This window comes from Elephas maximus, chromosome 6, assembly GCF_024166365.1.
Source record: "Elephas maximus indicus isolate mEleMax1 chromosome 6, mEleMax1 primary haplotype, whole genome shotgun sequence".
In the NCBI taxonomy this organism is placed as follows: domain Eukaryota; kingdom Metazoa; phylum Chordata; class Mammalia; order Proboscidea; family Elephantidae; genus Elephas; species Elephas maximus.
The window spans coordinates 75,732,054-75,748,363 of record NC_064824.1 but is presented as its reverse complement, the minus strand read 5'-3'; the positions used below and the strand labels follow the sequence as shown (position 1 = coordinate 75,748,363).

The 16,310-nt window shown below is 37.9% G+C and overlaps 1 protein-coding gene across 1 annotated transcript in view; it reads right to left on the bottom strand.

Annotated features, from left to right (window-relative positions):
* The window catches only part of AGPS (alkylglycerone phosphate synthase), a 166,153-nt gene that overhangs the window by 8,292 nt on the left and 141,551 nt on the right, over positions 1-16,310 (bottom strand). The gene's annotated exons all lie outside the window — the stretch shown is intronic.

Sequence of the window (16,310 nt, the reverse complement as noted above, 5' to 3'; positions counted from 1 at the left end):
CATCTATCTTGTCAAATTTTCTATGGTTTATACTTTTACAACAATCAATCTAACATGCATTTGATTACTGAACTAGAAAGTTACAACAACAAAAAAAGGCAGTACGGCCGGCACAGCGACGGCCCTTCATAAACATATTTGATGAAAGAGTTTAACCCCTTGATGGTACAGGTCCTGAGCTGCTTCTGCCACTGATAACAGGATTTGAACTGGGGTCAAAAATCACAGCTTATGCAACTAAAGGGACTAGGAATCTTTGGTTTTGCTGAACAACTGAAATCAACCGCATTGTAGGATATGTGTACAAATAGAAAACAACAGTTTGAGTGAAAATGCTAAATGTGCCTTCATAACAATTACTGGAAATAGTCTTCTTAAGCTTTTGTAGAACCTTCTGCGACTGCCTCAGAGGAATCAACAAATTAAACAATGAAGACACAACACCAAAGGCCCTAATCTCAGAGAGGGATCTTACTTCAAAGTGGAAGACTTTTATTACAGAGCTAATATCACTCTCAACAACGTCCTTTGTACAATCCCTATTGTACACTGCTAAGACATTCAGAAATTACCTGATTATACTAATCTGTACACGTGTTACACATATCTACACAACTACATAGCAGCTGCTCAAATATTTGAAGAGATTGTTTTCAGAAATGGAAGCAATGATACTTTTATGTATCATTTATGTAATATGCCATATTGGGGAAGGGGAGAATGGATGAGTGTAAAAACAGCAAATAAAAGGTGGCCTAAGATTATTTCAACATTCCTTGTATGTGATATGTATCCACTGAAAACTCACATGTACATTCATGCATACCACATGAAGCCTATTCCTCTTTCTAGACCTGGCTCATCTGATGTGGGTATGCATGGCTGTGTGTGCAAATACTACTTTTGATTTCTCATTCTTTAGAAGTACAAACCTAGCCTGAGAGTCAACACTAGAGCTACAAAAAGCCAAGCCCACCACCTCTGGAAACAAGATAGGGACACTGTATTTCATAATTCACTATTATTTTAAATATAACACGCTAGGTTTTAAGCGTCTTAAGACGTAAAAAGACACCAAAATGATGGGCCAAATACTGAACATTACTGAAAGCAAATGGAAATTTTTGTGTGCTTAAAAATGGATTTCACCTTTTTATAATTTAATTTCTAATGATGTATATCCAGACAGGATAAAAAAAGATTTTTGTGTTCTTCCAAAATATACAGTACATTTAAAAAATTTTACTTTAGAAACAGGAAAATGGAAGGATTGGGGATAGTCTTCAAAATCACAGGCTGTTCCCTTTGGATGTGAACAGCTCCAAGAAATAATGTATTTTGTAGTATGATCAACAGCATTAACGAATGAACAGACATGTGTGGGTGAACAGACGTGTACATGGTGGCCAGCCTAGCCACCAAAAATTATCTGGAATTACTCTCTGTGGTTTAAGGGACTGAAGGCTTAGCAGAAACTACCGAATGGTCCCATCTTTAAAAAGCTAAATATTGGGGTCTGCTAGCCAGAGCTCTCTTTAAGCTAGAAAATACTAATTTTTTTTTAAATCTATGAATTTGATTATAAAGGGAAAAAGATTATTTACATATTAAAAAAAATTATGAATAGGTCATAAATTCAAGAAAATTCAGAAGATTATTGAAGCTAAAGCTCAGAAATAAAATTTAGCCAAAGCAGAAGCCGTTATTATAACTTTATTTTGAAAGTTCTAGTTTGAACATCCTGTACACGTAAACATTACTCTATAGGTCAGATTTAAAAAAGAAAATCTAGATTTAGCTGCTTATAGGAATGAACTGAGCATCGAGTTTGTATTTCAGGATTTAATTAATCCCACCAAACTGCTAGGGGATTATTTAAGGGACTAGTGCTGGAGGAACACTCAATCACTTGACAAATGAGGTTCTGACACTCTGGAACTTGCTAGGTACTGGTGGGAACAGAGAAAGACAACAGGAAATTTCCATTTTTTGAGATGCCTGGTGATCTGATGGTGATGATGTTTCTTTAGAGGGGTTTTAACCTGAAAAGAGGGTTTAGCTGTCCATTTGTTTTTGCTAAAAGACACACTGGCTTTTTGCTTGGTTGGTTTTAGTGGTGGTACATGCTCAGTGTTAGCCAACAGGCCTCCGACCGTGAACGCTAACATGTAGCTTTTAAGGGAGTATGAGATAGGATATGACTACCCAAGATTCTATAAAAGGTAATGCTTACCCATTGCTGTCGCGTCAACTCCAACTCATAGCGACCCTATAGGGCAGAGCAGAATGCCCCTATAGTGTTTCCAAGGAGCAGCTAGCTGGTGGATTGGAACTGTTGACCTTTTGGTTGCCAGCCAAGTTCTTAACCACTGTGCCACCAGGACTCCAAGTTGAATGCTTAGTGGATACTAAAATCCCAACTGATTTCTTTATGAAATCATATGACTTTATTGTCTACTAATAAAACTTCTGATAACAAGATAACAAATTCATAGTACTATGGATGTTACAAAGCAATTAAAATTCAGTGTTATTTTAAGATTTTTCTCTTATTATGAATATTTAAAATGGAAGATTTCTTCATGTTGAATTTCATCTGTGCAGTTTATATTAACAGCTCTAAGTGCTCACAGAGCCATAAATAGGTCTTTCGAGATTGTGAAGCAGAAAAAAACTTTTAATTAGCAGGGTGACAACAGATCACGAGAGCTGGATTCAACCTGCCCTCAGGACCAAAACCAAGTGCTATTTCTGCTATGCACCCCCCCAAAGACGGCCTGACATGCTAGAAGTTTAAACTATAGTGGCAATCACTGCCCATATGATAAAGTCCAAACCAAGTGAACAGGTCAAATAACACCATAGAAAGGGTAGAAAAGGGATAGAAACCATCATATGCTCTGTTACAGATTAAATTGTGTCCCCCTAAATTATGTACTGGAATTTTAACTCTATACCTGTGGATGCAATCCTATTTGGAAACAGAATTTTCCTTGTTATGTTAATCACTTCTGAGTTATAAAAAGAGAAGATTAAACACAGATGCAAGCAGAAACGGCGCAAGACAGATGCCATGTGAAGATCAGCAAGGATCCAAGGAATGCCAGGGCTACAGAAGCTGAAAGAGACAAGGACCTTCCTAGAGATGATGCCCTGAATTTGCACTTCCAGCCTCCTGAACTGTGATAAAATAAATTTTTGTTATTTAAAGCCACCTAAAAAAAAAAAAAAAAATTTTTTTTTTTTTTTTTTACCTGTGATATTTCTGTTACAGCAGCACTAAGAAATTAAGACACACTCCTTGAAAATTAGAGCCACATTTTATTTTATTTTGTCCTAGTGTAAAACACGGTGGGCACAGTGCAGTAAGAATTCAATAAATGTTAGCTGAATAAAAAAATTCAAGCACAGTTATTCATAAGCCATGTTAGATAAGGAGTAAGGACTCAACTATTCAGGGAAAGCAATCTGGGTTTCCTTAATTTCCTCTGATTATATCTGCCTTACATTCCCTGTATTTTGATTACCTCTCAAATATATTCAGAGCTATTCTGTAGGAGCTAAGACAGGAGAAGGTATGTCACTGAACCTCAAACTATTGTTTCCTTCAAAATTTCTGGAACTCCTTGGACTATATCAGTGGTTCTCAACTGGGGAAATTCCCTCTACCTCCATCCCCCACCACATTTAACAATGTCTGGGCACATTTTTGGTTGTCATAACTGAGATGTTACTGGCCTTAGTGGGTAGAGGCCAGGGATATCATTAAACATCTTATAATGTACAGGGCAGCCCCCTGACAACAAAGAATTATCTGGACGAAAATGTCAGCACTGCCAAGATTGAGAAAGCTTGCACTATATGCTCCAAAAGGTCTGTTTCCTAAGAACTCCTATCATTTCTATAAAGACAACATACCTTCATTATTACAGCCAACTGTATTAACAGCAAATGGCTTATTGTCATTTGCAAGGTGACCTTGCTCTAAATTTGAAACTACTGACTGAGTCAAGAGAAATTCTTGAAAAGGTGGTTAGACATAAACTACACTGAGAACATCAACCATTAATGACAAATGTTACTTTATTTTAAAATTTAGAATTGATTCTGGTATCTACTGAAGAAAAAAATTTAAGTGATTTTTTTTGGCTATTTTCCTAGCCAATAGGTGAAAATATATATGAAATAAAGCCTCACAGCACCGTTCAACAGAACTTTCTGTGGTAACGGAAATGTTCTATATCTGTACTGTTTAATATAGTAGCCACTAGCCACGTGCAGATATGGAACACTTGAAATGTGCCTGGTGTAATAAAGGAAGTAAATTTTTATCTTTATTTATTTAAACTTAAATGGTCATATGTAGACTAGTGAGTTCTGTATTGGGCAACACAGCTCTACAACAACATTAAAAATAAATTTCATATAAAGTCACTTTTGCTATACTATAAAACCTCTATTAGAATTAACTGCTAATCACATGAAACTAAGTATAGTTAATTATTGTGTAATAATAATGTAGTTCAGAAATTCTCGAAGTAACAAACATCTTACTTATGAGAGCCCTGGATAGAAAATTGCTGGGAAGAATGAAAACTCTCTTTAGAGGTCCAAAGAGAAGTGGTATTACCCAAGCCACTTATTCTCTCCTAGGGATACATCCGAGGCTGGATACTACTCCAGGTATTGAGTGTAGTAACCATGCAAGCAGCAGTCAAGAAATCAAATGACATACTGCATTGGGCAAATCTGCTGCAAAAGACCTCTTTAAAGTGTTAAAAAGCAAAGATGCCATTTTGAGAACTAAGGTGCACCTGACTCAAGCCATGGTATTTTCAATAACCTCATATGCATGTGAAAGCTGCACAACGAGTAAGATGACAGAAGAACTGATGCCTTTGAATTATGGTGTTGGTAAAGAATATTGAATATACCATGGACTGCCAGAAGAATGAACAAGTCTGTCTTGGAAGTACAGCCAGAATGCTCCTTAGAAGCGAGGACGGCGAGACTTCCTCTCACATACTTTGGACATGTTACCAGGAGGGATCAGTCCCCAGAGAAAGACATCATGCCTGCTAAAGTAGAGGGTCAACAAAAAAGAGGAAGACTCAATGAGATGGACTGACACAGTGGCTGCAACAATGGGCTCAAACGCAGCAACGGTCATGAGGATGTCACAGGACCAGGTGGTGCTTCGTTTTGTTGTACACAGGGTTGCTACGAGTCAGAACCGACTCGATGGCACCCAACAAATAAACGGCAAACACAATGTTGTCCCTGGCCCTTTTTACCTTGGACTGGGCATCTGCAGTTGCACTGGTGGGAAGGAGCAGGGATTGGGTGACTCTTCATACAGATTTTTTCTGTCATTTCAAATATTTAACCTATGGTATAGCTTTTTTTATAGCTAGAATACTTTAATGTTCAGCTAAATTATAGGTGAAGCTGGGTTTCACAATCTGGTCTGGGAATCCATTACTACATTTTTTCAGTGGAAAAATATAATTAACTTACTAAATTTTGTGAGAAAAGGCCAGTCACAAAAAGAAACAGAAGGAAAAAATTAACTTAAAGGGAAAAACAGGTTTTCTAATATTAAATAAATAAATAAATAATTTTTTTTTTTTTTATGGTCATCTAGGAAACCCTGGTGGCGTAGTGGTTAAGAGCTACGGCTGCTAACCAAGAGGTCGGCAGTTGGAATCCGCCAGGCACTCCTTGGAAACTCTATCAGGTAGTTCTACTCTGTCCTATAGGGTCACTATGAGTCGGAATTGACTCGACGGCAGTGGGCTTGGTTTTTTTTTTTTTGATATGGTAATCTAATAAGGATTCAATGGTGGAAATGCTATACTCATCTGATGGGTACCAAAAGACCAATCACAACCAGGATATTGACACTGATACAATTAAGATACAATTCATTAGGTGAAGGGAAGGACAACACACAATACAGGGAAGTCAGCACAACTGGACTAATCCAAAAGCTAGGAAGTTTACTGAATACAACCAAATACTTTGACGGACAAAGCAGCAGGCACAGGGGTCTGGGGACCATGGTTTCAGAGGACATCTAAATCAACTGGCATAACAAAGTGTATTAAGAAAACATTCTGCATCCCACTTTGGTGAGTCGTGTCTGGGGTCTTAAAAGCTAGCAAGCGGCCATCTAAGACACCATCAATTGGTCTCAACCCACCTGGAGCAAAGGAGAATGAAGAATACCAAAGACACAAGGAAAATATGAGCTCAAGAGAAAGAAAGGGCCATATAAACCAGAGATTCCATCAGTCTGAGACTGGAAGAACTAGATGGTGCCCGGCTACCACCAATGACTGCCCTGACAGGGGACATAAAGAATCCCTGATGGAGCAGGAGAAAAGTGGGATGCAGACATCAAATTCTAGTAAAAAGACCGGACCTAATGGTCTGACTGAGCCTGGAGGGACCCCAGAGATCATGGTCCCCACACTCACTGTTAGCCCAAAACTGAAACCATTCTCAAAGCCAACACTTCAGACAAAGATTAGACTGGACTGTAAGACACAAAATGATACTGGTGAGGAGTACGTTTCTTAGCAAGTAGACACATGAGACTATGTGGGCAGCTCCTGTCTGGAGGCGAGATGAGAAGGCAGAGGGGGACAGGACTGGTTGAACGGACACGGAAAACACAGGGTAAAGAAGAGGAGAATGCTGTTACATTGCAGGGAGAGCAACTAGGGTCACATTACAATGTGTATTTAAGTTTTTGTATGAGGAACTGACTTGAATTGTAAACTTTCACTTAAAGCACACACACACACACACACAAAGATACAGTTCAATGACCACATGGATCCCTGTGTTGCTTTTATAGTCACACCCCCACCCCTACCATCCCTGACTCCTGGAAACCATTAATCTGTTCTTGTTCATACAATTTTATCATTTGAAAATCTTATCTAAATAGAATTATATAGTATGTAATCTTTTGGGACTGGCCTTTTTTTTTTCTTTAACTCAGTATAATTCCCTAGAGATTCATCCAGGTTGTTACATGATATCATTTGTTCCTTTTTATAGTTTGGTATTGCTGAGTAGTATTCTGTGATATGAATATACCACAGTTTGCTCAACCATTTACCCACTGAAGGGCATCTGGGCTGTTTCCAATTTGGGACTACAGTGAAGAAAGCTGCTATGAACACTCATGTTCAAGTTTTTATGTGAACTTAAGCTTTCGTTATTCTAGGATAAACGCCCAGCAGTGCAATTGCTAGGTTTTACGGCAGCTACGTTTTTAGTTTAAAAGAAACTACCAAACTGTTTTCTTGAATGGCTGTAGTGTTTTACATTTCCCACCAGCAATTTATGAGTTATCCAGTTTCTCCACATCCTTACTAGCATTCAGTGTTGTCCGTTTTTTTTTTTACTTCAGTCATGCTGACAGGTGTGTAGTGATGCAATGATGTGGAACGTCTTTTCATGTGATTATCTGCCATCTGTATATCCTCTCTGGTGAGATGTTTCCTCTTTCTTTTGACCATTTCCTAATTAGATTGCTCGTTTTTCACATTTGACTTTTGAGGGTTCTTTGTATATTCTAGATACAAGTCCTTTGTTGCACTGGTTACATTTTCTACATCAGGTCAACATTCTTCATGCTTCCATTAATCTAGCTTCCCTATCCTCCTTGACCTTCTCATCAATGCTTTAGGGTAAATGTTGACCATGTGATCTCATATAGATGATTTTTTTCTTTTTAAAGGACTCACAGGTGGTATTATTTTATGAGCCAATCTGTTGTTTAGCTGAAAGGTGACCCCCGGGAATCGTTTCAGTTCAAAATTTGAAGGGTATCTCCGGGCAATTGTCTCCGGGGTTTCCCTAGTCTCTACCAGTCCAGTAGGTCTGTTTTTTTTTTTTTTTAAAGTAAGAATTAGATTTTGTTCTACAATTTTCTCCCATTCTATCCAGGACCACATATTGTGTTCCTGGTCAGAATGGTCAGTAGTGGCAGCTGAGCACCATCTAGTTCTTCTGGTCTCAGGATAGATGAGGCTGTGGTTTGTGTAGGCAATTAATCCTATAGGCTATATTCCTTGAGTCTGTGGTTTCCTTCTTTCTCTTTTGCTCCAGACGAGTAGAGACCAACAGTTATATCTTAAACTCGCTAGTTTTTGACACGCCAGACACTACTTAACATACTAGGATGTAGAACATAAACTTCAGAGGCTGTGTTGTGTCAACTGACCAAGTTGTCCCATAAGACTATGGTCCTAAGCCTTCAAACTTAGTAAACCAACCTTGCGAGGTGTTTGCTTATGTCTGGGAGGTGACTGTGACTATGTCCCCTCTGTACTTTATTATACATAAATCGTGCATCACGTAATGCCCACAATATGTTTTGTGAAATAGGACATTATGCAATATGTTATGTAAACACAATATCACAGTATATACAGGCAGTCTCCGGGTTGCCCAGACCCATCCGCTGTTCTACCTGCCTAAACAGCCCAGACCCGGCAGCACTGGAGGCCTCTTACCTGCCAGACAAAGCCTAAGAGGTGTATCCGCTGGATACAGGAGGCTGGCCTTGCCAGGTGTATGGCTGTGGGCTGGGCAGGGGCTACACCAGCAGCCAGTCAAGACTCTGCACACATTCGCATGCAGGGCTGGGGGCACATGATGGAGGGATGCAGAGAGGTGGCCATGGGGACTAGGCGGGGAGCGGGTGAGCAGGTGCCAGGAGCGTGGCTGCTTTTGGCAGTCCTGGCTGCCACTATCTGTTGGTGCGGCTGCTTTCTGATCACATGCAGCTATCATCGCCACCACCAGGACCCTGTGAGTACCCAGGGACAGGCCTAGAGACCGTGGCAGGAGTGGGGGAGGCAGAGCAGGCGCTATGCTGCACAGTCAGTGAATTAGCTGCACATCAGGGAGAAATAATAAATAAAAGGAGAGCTGCTTTCCATTTATTTAAAAAAAAAAAAAACCTTATGGGACCACAGACTATATGCTGTTGGATGTTGCCTGAACGTACCTTATGCGATGCATGGCTGTATATGAATACCGTATTTTTACACAAGTTTAACACACGCTTTCTGTTTGCCAACAGTGTCTTCCCGTGAGGTATTTCCCTAAGCACACTATGCTAATTTTTTTTTACAACAACATGTAAAAAAAAAAAGGCATAGCTGTACTTAGGAAAATACCTCTAGGGGGAAGGTGCCATTGGCAAACAAACGTAAAAGGCGCATGTTATTTACATAAAAACATGGTGTGTATGTTTATATATATATCAAGATGATATATATTTATCAAGACATGACAATTGGCACCCAATGCCAAAATTTATTAAAAAAAAAAAAAAACCCTAACAGAATTGAAGAAAGAAGCAGACCCACAACAACAGTAGGAGATTTTAACACACTACTTTTGACGATGGACAGAACAACTTGAAAGAAACTCATAGATATATACAGAACACACTCACCCCACCCCGCCCCCACAGCAGAACAATACACATTCTTCTCTAAAGCATACGGAACATTCTCCAGAACAGACCACATCTTAGGCCACAAAGCGAGCCTCAATAAATTTTGAAAACCTGAAATTATACAAAGCATCTTTTCTGACCATAATGGTATAAAACTAGAAATCGATAAAAGGAAGAACAAGGAAAATAAATACATGGAAACTAAATAATGCATTACTAAAAAACTACTGGGCCATAGAAGAAATCTGTTTTTTTTTTTTCCTACAAGTTTTGTTTTATATCTAAGTCCATTATTCATTTTGAATAATTTTTGTAGAAAGTGTGCGGTTTATGTTAAGGTTCTTTTTTTGTTTTTGGCCTATGGATGTCCAACTGTTCCAGCATCACTGTTCATCATTTGTTGAAAAGGCTACACTTCCTTCAGCAAATTGCTTTTGTACTTTTGTCAAAAATCAGCTGGACACTTTTTGTCAGTCTATTTACAGATTCTTTGTACTGTTCCAGTGATCTATGTGTGTATCTCTCCACCAATACCACACTGTTTTGATTACTGTAACTACACTAAAAAAAACAAAAGCAAAAACCAAACCCATTGCCATCGAGTCAATTCTGACTCATAGCGACCCTATAAGACTGATCAGAACTGCCCCATAGAGTTTCCAAGGAGCATGTGGTAGATTTGCGCTGCCAACCTTTTGGTTGGCAGCTATAGTACTCAACCACTAAAGGTCAGAGTGGAACTGCCCCATACAGTTTCCAAGGAGCACCTGCTGGATTTGAACTGCTGACCTTTTGGTTAGCAGCCATAGCATTTACCCACTACACCACCAGGGTTTCCATAGCTATACAGTAAACCTTAATAGTGGGTAGAGCAATTCTTTCCACTTTATTCTTTTTTTTCAAATTGATTTAGCATTCTAGGCCCTATGCCTTTCCATATAAATGGTGGTACAAGGATTAAGCTCTTGAACAAAAGGCTGGTGGTGATTTGAACCCACTCAGTGGCTCTGCAGGAGATAAGACATGACGATCTGCTCCATTGAAGGTTACAACCTACAACACCCTATGGGGCAGCTCTACCCTGTCACATGCAGTCTCTATGAGTTCAAATTGACTTGACAGACCTAACAACTATCTATAAAAATCTCTGTTGGGATTTTCATAGGAATTGCATTAAACAGATAGATCAATTTACTATGTCAAGTCTCCCAATCCATAAACACTGTATGTCTCCCTACATACACAGGTCTTCTTTGATTTCTTTTATCATCATTCTTCAGCTTTCAGAATACAGATCTTGTACATGTTTTGTCAGAAGGAGTCCAGGTGGCACAATGGTTAAGCCCTCGGCTGCTAACTGAAAGGTTAATGGTTCAAACCCACCAGCCACTCTTCAGGAGGAAAGACCCGGAGATCCGCTCCCGTAAAGAGTACAGTTTAGGAAACTTTATGGAGCAGTTCTGCCGTGAGTCAGAATTAACTTGATAGCACATAACAACAACATGTTTTGTTAGATTTATGCTTAAGTATTTAATTTTCTTTGAAACAATTGTAAATGGTTTTTTTTTTTAATTTTTCATTGTTAACACATAGAAATGTGACTGATTTTTGTGTGCTGATCTTGTATCCTACAATTTTCCTGAGCTTTTTCTTTGGTAGATTCTTTAGGTTTTTCTATATTAAAAAATTTGTCATTTGCAAATGATATTTTAAAAAACTTGTTGCCTTCAAGTCGATTCTGACTCACAGTGACTTTATAGGACAGCGTAGAACTGTCCCATAGAGTTTCCAAGGTTGTAAATTTTTACAGAAGTAGATAGTCATATCTTTCTCCCATGGAGTGGCTGATAGGTTTGAACTTGCCAACCTTTAGGTTAGCAGCTGAGTGCTTAAACGCTGCGCCACCAAGGCTCCTCTCATTTGCAAATAGGGAGATTTTTATTTCTTCCTTTCCAACTGTACGTTTTATTTCACACTATAGGTTCTCAACCAACTGCCCCAAAGCTGATCTTTTGATCATTCTTTTGAGCAGTTTCCTTTTACTTTTAAAGTTTCTGATACTACTGGATTCTGTTAAGACCACACAAAAAAAAGCTAAAAGCAGTTGCCCTGTGATTATTCTCTGAACAATAGGAAATAATTTTGGTTAGGTAAAGACATCAATATTTAAACTAAGACCGGTTATACTTAATCAAGCTTTTTTTTTTTTTTACTTCCTGACAAGGACTTTACGTGTAATTTTAGCAAATGAACAACTTAAAAACTTAAGTCATAAACTGAAATTAAATATGTGGCTGACATAAACGCTGTTGTTTAAACTGACCAGCTCATCAGTTACAAAAACAAGCATTCAGAAGATTAAGTTAAGCAGGCTTTATATTTCCTAGAGCCTCCAGTTCCAGACTACATCTGTTTTCTTTGATACACAAAGCCAGAGTTAAAATAGCTCCATTTATCACGGCATGATTGTAGGCAGACAAACCAGCCTGTCTGTTTCCAGATAGCAAAAGGAACTGTTATTAATCACAATTACAGGCCAAACACTCTAAGAGAAATTGCATCAATATTCTCCCACCCCCAGCCCTTCCACTCTGGAACTCAAAAATGGTACTGAGAGTATCATGACGCTGCCTGAAAGTCAGTAAATAAAGATGCTTCTATGAGGTCAACTACAGTTTTAAGTTCTGGGTGCAAATTAAGTAAAACCTTTTCAATAGACAAAAATAAGTGATCTCTCAAAAGCTCTAGTATTGAATATGTTTGGCAGGATAATTAGACACACTCTCTATTTTAAGTTTATATTGAAAAGGTTTCTGCTTTATGAAACTACACTGAATAGCAGCAGGCATCTGAAATATACAAATTAGATAATTATCTCTAAGTAGACAAGCATTTTTCTGTAGCATATTTTATAGCCAGTAGTGTGAAGAGAATGTCTTTCTCTTTCATACACATTGTAAGAGACATTCCTAAAGAGTGAGACCAACTGCAGGTTATAGATGATGGGGAAAAGGGCATAGTACGTCTGAGAAATAGCGGGAAGGACAATACTGCTAGAAGGACAGAACAATGAGAGATGACGACAGAGAGGCAAATCATGTACATCCTTGAAGGCCTTGATAAGGAGTTCAGATTTTATTCTGAATGTGAGGAGAAATCACTGATCTTTTTTTCAAAAGACTGCTCTGGCAGCAAGAGACATAAAAGCAGGGGAGCAAGAGTGGAAGCAGACAGACCTGAGAGGCAGCGAATGCAATAGTCCCAGCAGGAGAAGGTAGTGACTGCAGCCAGGGTAGTGGTGGCAGCAGAGGTGATATATTTGGGAGTCCTCTGCATGTAGATGGTATAGATAGTATTTCCACTCACGGGACTAGAAATAATGACCGAGGGGGTGAGTGCTCACAGAGGAATGAAGGTGGCCGAGGCTGAGCCCTCCATCAATTTAGGAAGTGGACAAGGTGGCAAAGGGAATGCATCTTCATTTTACCAGTACCCGTGAAATATATTTTGTATTCAGACTTACCTGGTTTTCTTTTCTAAGCAAGAAAGGAAACCAGATAGTTTAGCATTTGTTTCCATGTGGCCATATTTTGACCATATAAAATATAAAAATATGAGAATAAGACAGAAATAAGGTTTATATTTAAATGAGGCAGAACTTCTCAAATTAATATGTGATCAAATCTTGCTACATTCAACTTCAAGCCAATAATTTATGGAAATAGATTATTTCGTCAAACTTGGGAGCCAGCAACAAATAACAGTCTATAAGCCTAGAGCCTGAAAACGTATATAAATTATACAAGGAATTTTACTGTAATACACTCTGACCTGCATTTGTTTTACTACATGATACCACCAACATTTTGGGAGTCTATAATCAGGAAATACAAAACAACGAGAAAGCAAAACTGACTTATGAGTAAGAACTGAGAAAACAATGAAATATCTAACCCAGTGCCGTCAAGTCGATTCCGACTCACAGCGACCCTATAGGACAGAGTAGAACTGCCCCCATAACTGCTGGACCCTTTGGTTAGCAGCCATAGCACTTAATCACTACACCACCAGGGTTTCCATGAAATATCTATGATGAGGAAATTAAAATTTTCATTCCTTTCTTTTAAAATCTAAAGTAAGGTAAGTAATTGACTTAGACAATGTCAAAATTATAGAAACAGGGGTTTTGTATTATAAAAGAAAAATAGTAACATTTCGCATTTCTTCATTTTATAATTTGCTAAAATAGTGCATATTTTTTAAAAAATTGTGCCTTTTTTCAAAGGCTGTCATTTTCAGTCTTTTTAGGTTTTGCCCATCTCAGATACTTCAGGCTTTTAAGGAAGAAGTCAGCAATGGGCACGGTGGCAAGAGGAATTTTCTAATTCAAATTCTGGCACCAACAATTAATTACTGCTGATACTTTTGGGTAAAACTCTGGTACCACTCAGAGCTGTAGGGTCTTCACATGAAAAACAGGAATAAAATAAGATCTATTCCACAGCATTTTAAGTACGATAAAAGATTAAGTTATATAGAGTACCTAGCAAATATTAACAGCTTTATAAATGTTAATTCCGTCCCTTACTCCATCTCCCTTCTTTTCACTGTTTCAACTCTATAGCATTTACATGTTTATTAAAATCCCTTTTTTGAATGATTTTTTGAAGAAAAGGATAGACTCGGACCTTGATCAAAGTGATGATGACATCATAAGCTCACCAGTTTTGATCAGTAACCTTTCGAAACCAATAAAACCAAACCAAACCCACCACTGTCGAGTTGATTCTGACACACAGTGACCCTACAGAGTAGAATTGCCCCACAGGGTTTCCAAGGAGCGGCTCATGGATTTGAACTGCAGATCTTTTTGGCTGTTAGCAAACGGAACTCTTAAGCACTGTACCACCAGGGCTCCAGCATTCTGAAATACTGTTTTATTCTACTAGGCTATAAGGTCCTTCAGGGGGAATGACTGCCATTCTTTGAAACCCTATTATTGCCTACAGGGCTACTAATATTTATAATAGGGAAAACAGACTACACAACAATATTAAAAGGTATTAACTTTGTATCAAAAACATCACAGGAAGCTATTTACATTATTTGTTTTGGGATCAAAAATTGAATAAATATGGTATCACAGGTAAATTAAGATTTACATTTTTCAACTACTGCTTTTTATTAACTCCTATTTATGCGTATGGATTAATTCAATGGACTAATACCATAGCTTTCACAGATAACACAACATAAATTTTAAATAAACTTATACTAGGGTTGTTTAACCCTTTGTTATGTAAATTTATATGTATTTTCTTTTTTAAATAATGGCAGCTTAACAGATACATTATTTCAAGTATGTCTATGTACCTTTGTCCATGCCTGCCAAAGTGCTCTCAGTGTCTAGGGGTATATCTGAATAAGTAATATCAGCAGCACTGCCCTATTAGACTTTCAGCTTCTCAGATTATGGATATTTATTACTGGAGGGACTTGAATATCCTCATAGTTCCTAAAGGGATAAAGTGTCATTGGCAAGAGAAAAAAATTGTTGGTTTAACTCTCCTTTGCAATGCTGCAGATCATTCTCATCTCCAATTTCTACAGAATTATTGTCAGTATAAAGTTTGAGTAAACTGAGAACACCATCTCACAATTAAGCAAATATCTAACATCCAGTTATCTACATGACAATTAAGCCTCTATTTCCTCCTATATACACAATTTAGCTATTCTAAGCCTCTTGCAGAATCACATCTCTTTTCATACTTACCGTTAACAACACAGAACCAATATTCCCTGATCTTAAAGGAGAAAATGCATTGTTGGCAGCTGACGTGTATCAAAAGGCAAAATTTTTGGCCACAGAAAAGAACTTTTAATTTTTCTTCAAATGACTAATTATGGCTAAATTATTTTGCTCCCTCCTACCATGCAATCAATTTGGAATGAAGGACATATCAATATTTTATGATATGTTTCTTACGTTCCTCACATATCAATATGGTGGCATTCCGAAAACAGAACACATAAAAAGATTTTCTGAACATTTTAAAAAAAAGTGCTAAAATCTAAGTATAAAATACCTCATGTCTGAAACCCCACAAATTAGGTTTAGACCTTTGGATTAATCAGAAGTTTTTAATTCTATTTAGAGGTTTCTAATATCCGTTTTCCTTCCTTCTTCATTTTTGTCATTCTAGCATTCATTAGTACCATTATCAAAGGATAATAAACAGGAAAAGGAGGGAAAGAACAAATTTATTCACCTTAATACTTATCAGTCAGTTAAGAATTTATTTGTTGGGGTTAAGAAAAAAGTAAGGTGGTAGCAAAAGATTAAATTTTTACAATAAGGCTGGGAACTATCTATTTCATTCATCCACATTAGCAGCCTTCTCCAGCCTACCCCCAAAACCCCAAACAATAATATTACATGAACACAGACTCAGGATAGTCTACTCCTTTTCCCACAAAAAAATCTTTCATTCATTCTACACACACGTACTGAGGGCTGACTGGGCCCAAACATTGTTCTAGATGCTAGGTACACAGCAACAAATAGAACAAAAATCTCCGTCCTTATGGCGTTCAAGGAGGGGACACACACACACACACACACACACAAGAGAGCGCATGTTAGACAGTAAGCGTTATGAAGAAGAATGAAGCAGGAAAAGAGGGATATAGAGATTTTAGAGCAAGGGCCGAAGTTGAATTCTTAATCTGGGCGGTCATTTATCCTCATACTTCTCTCTAGAAAAAATGCATTAAAAAATCTATGTATTTCTATTTGTCTAAGTATCAAATTATATTAAGAGGG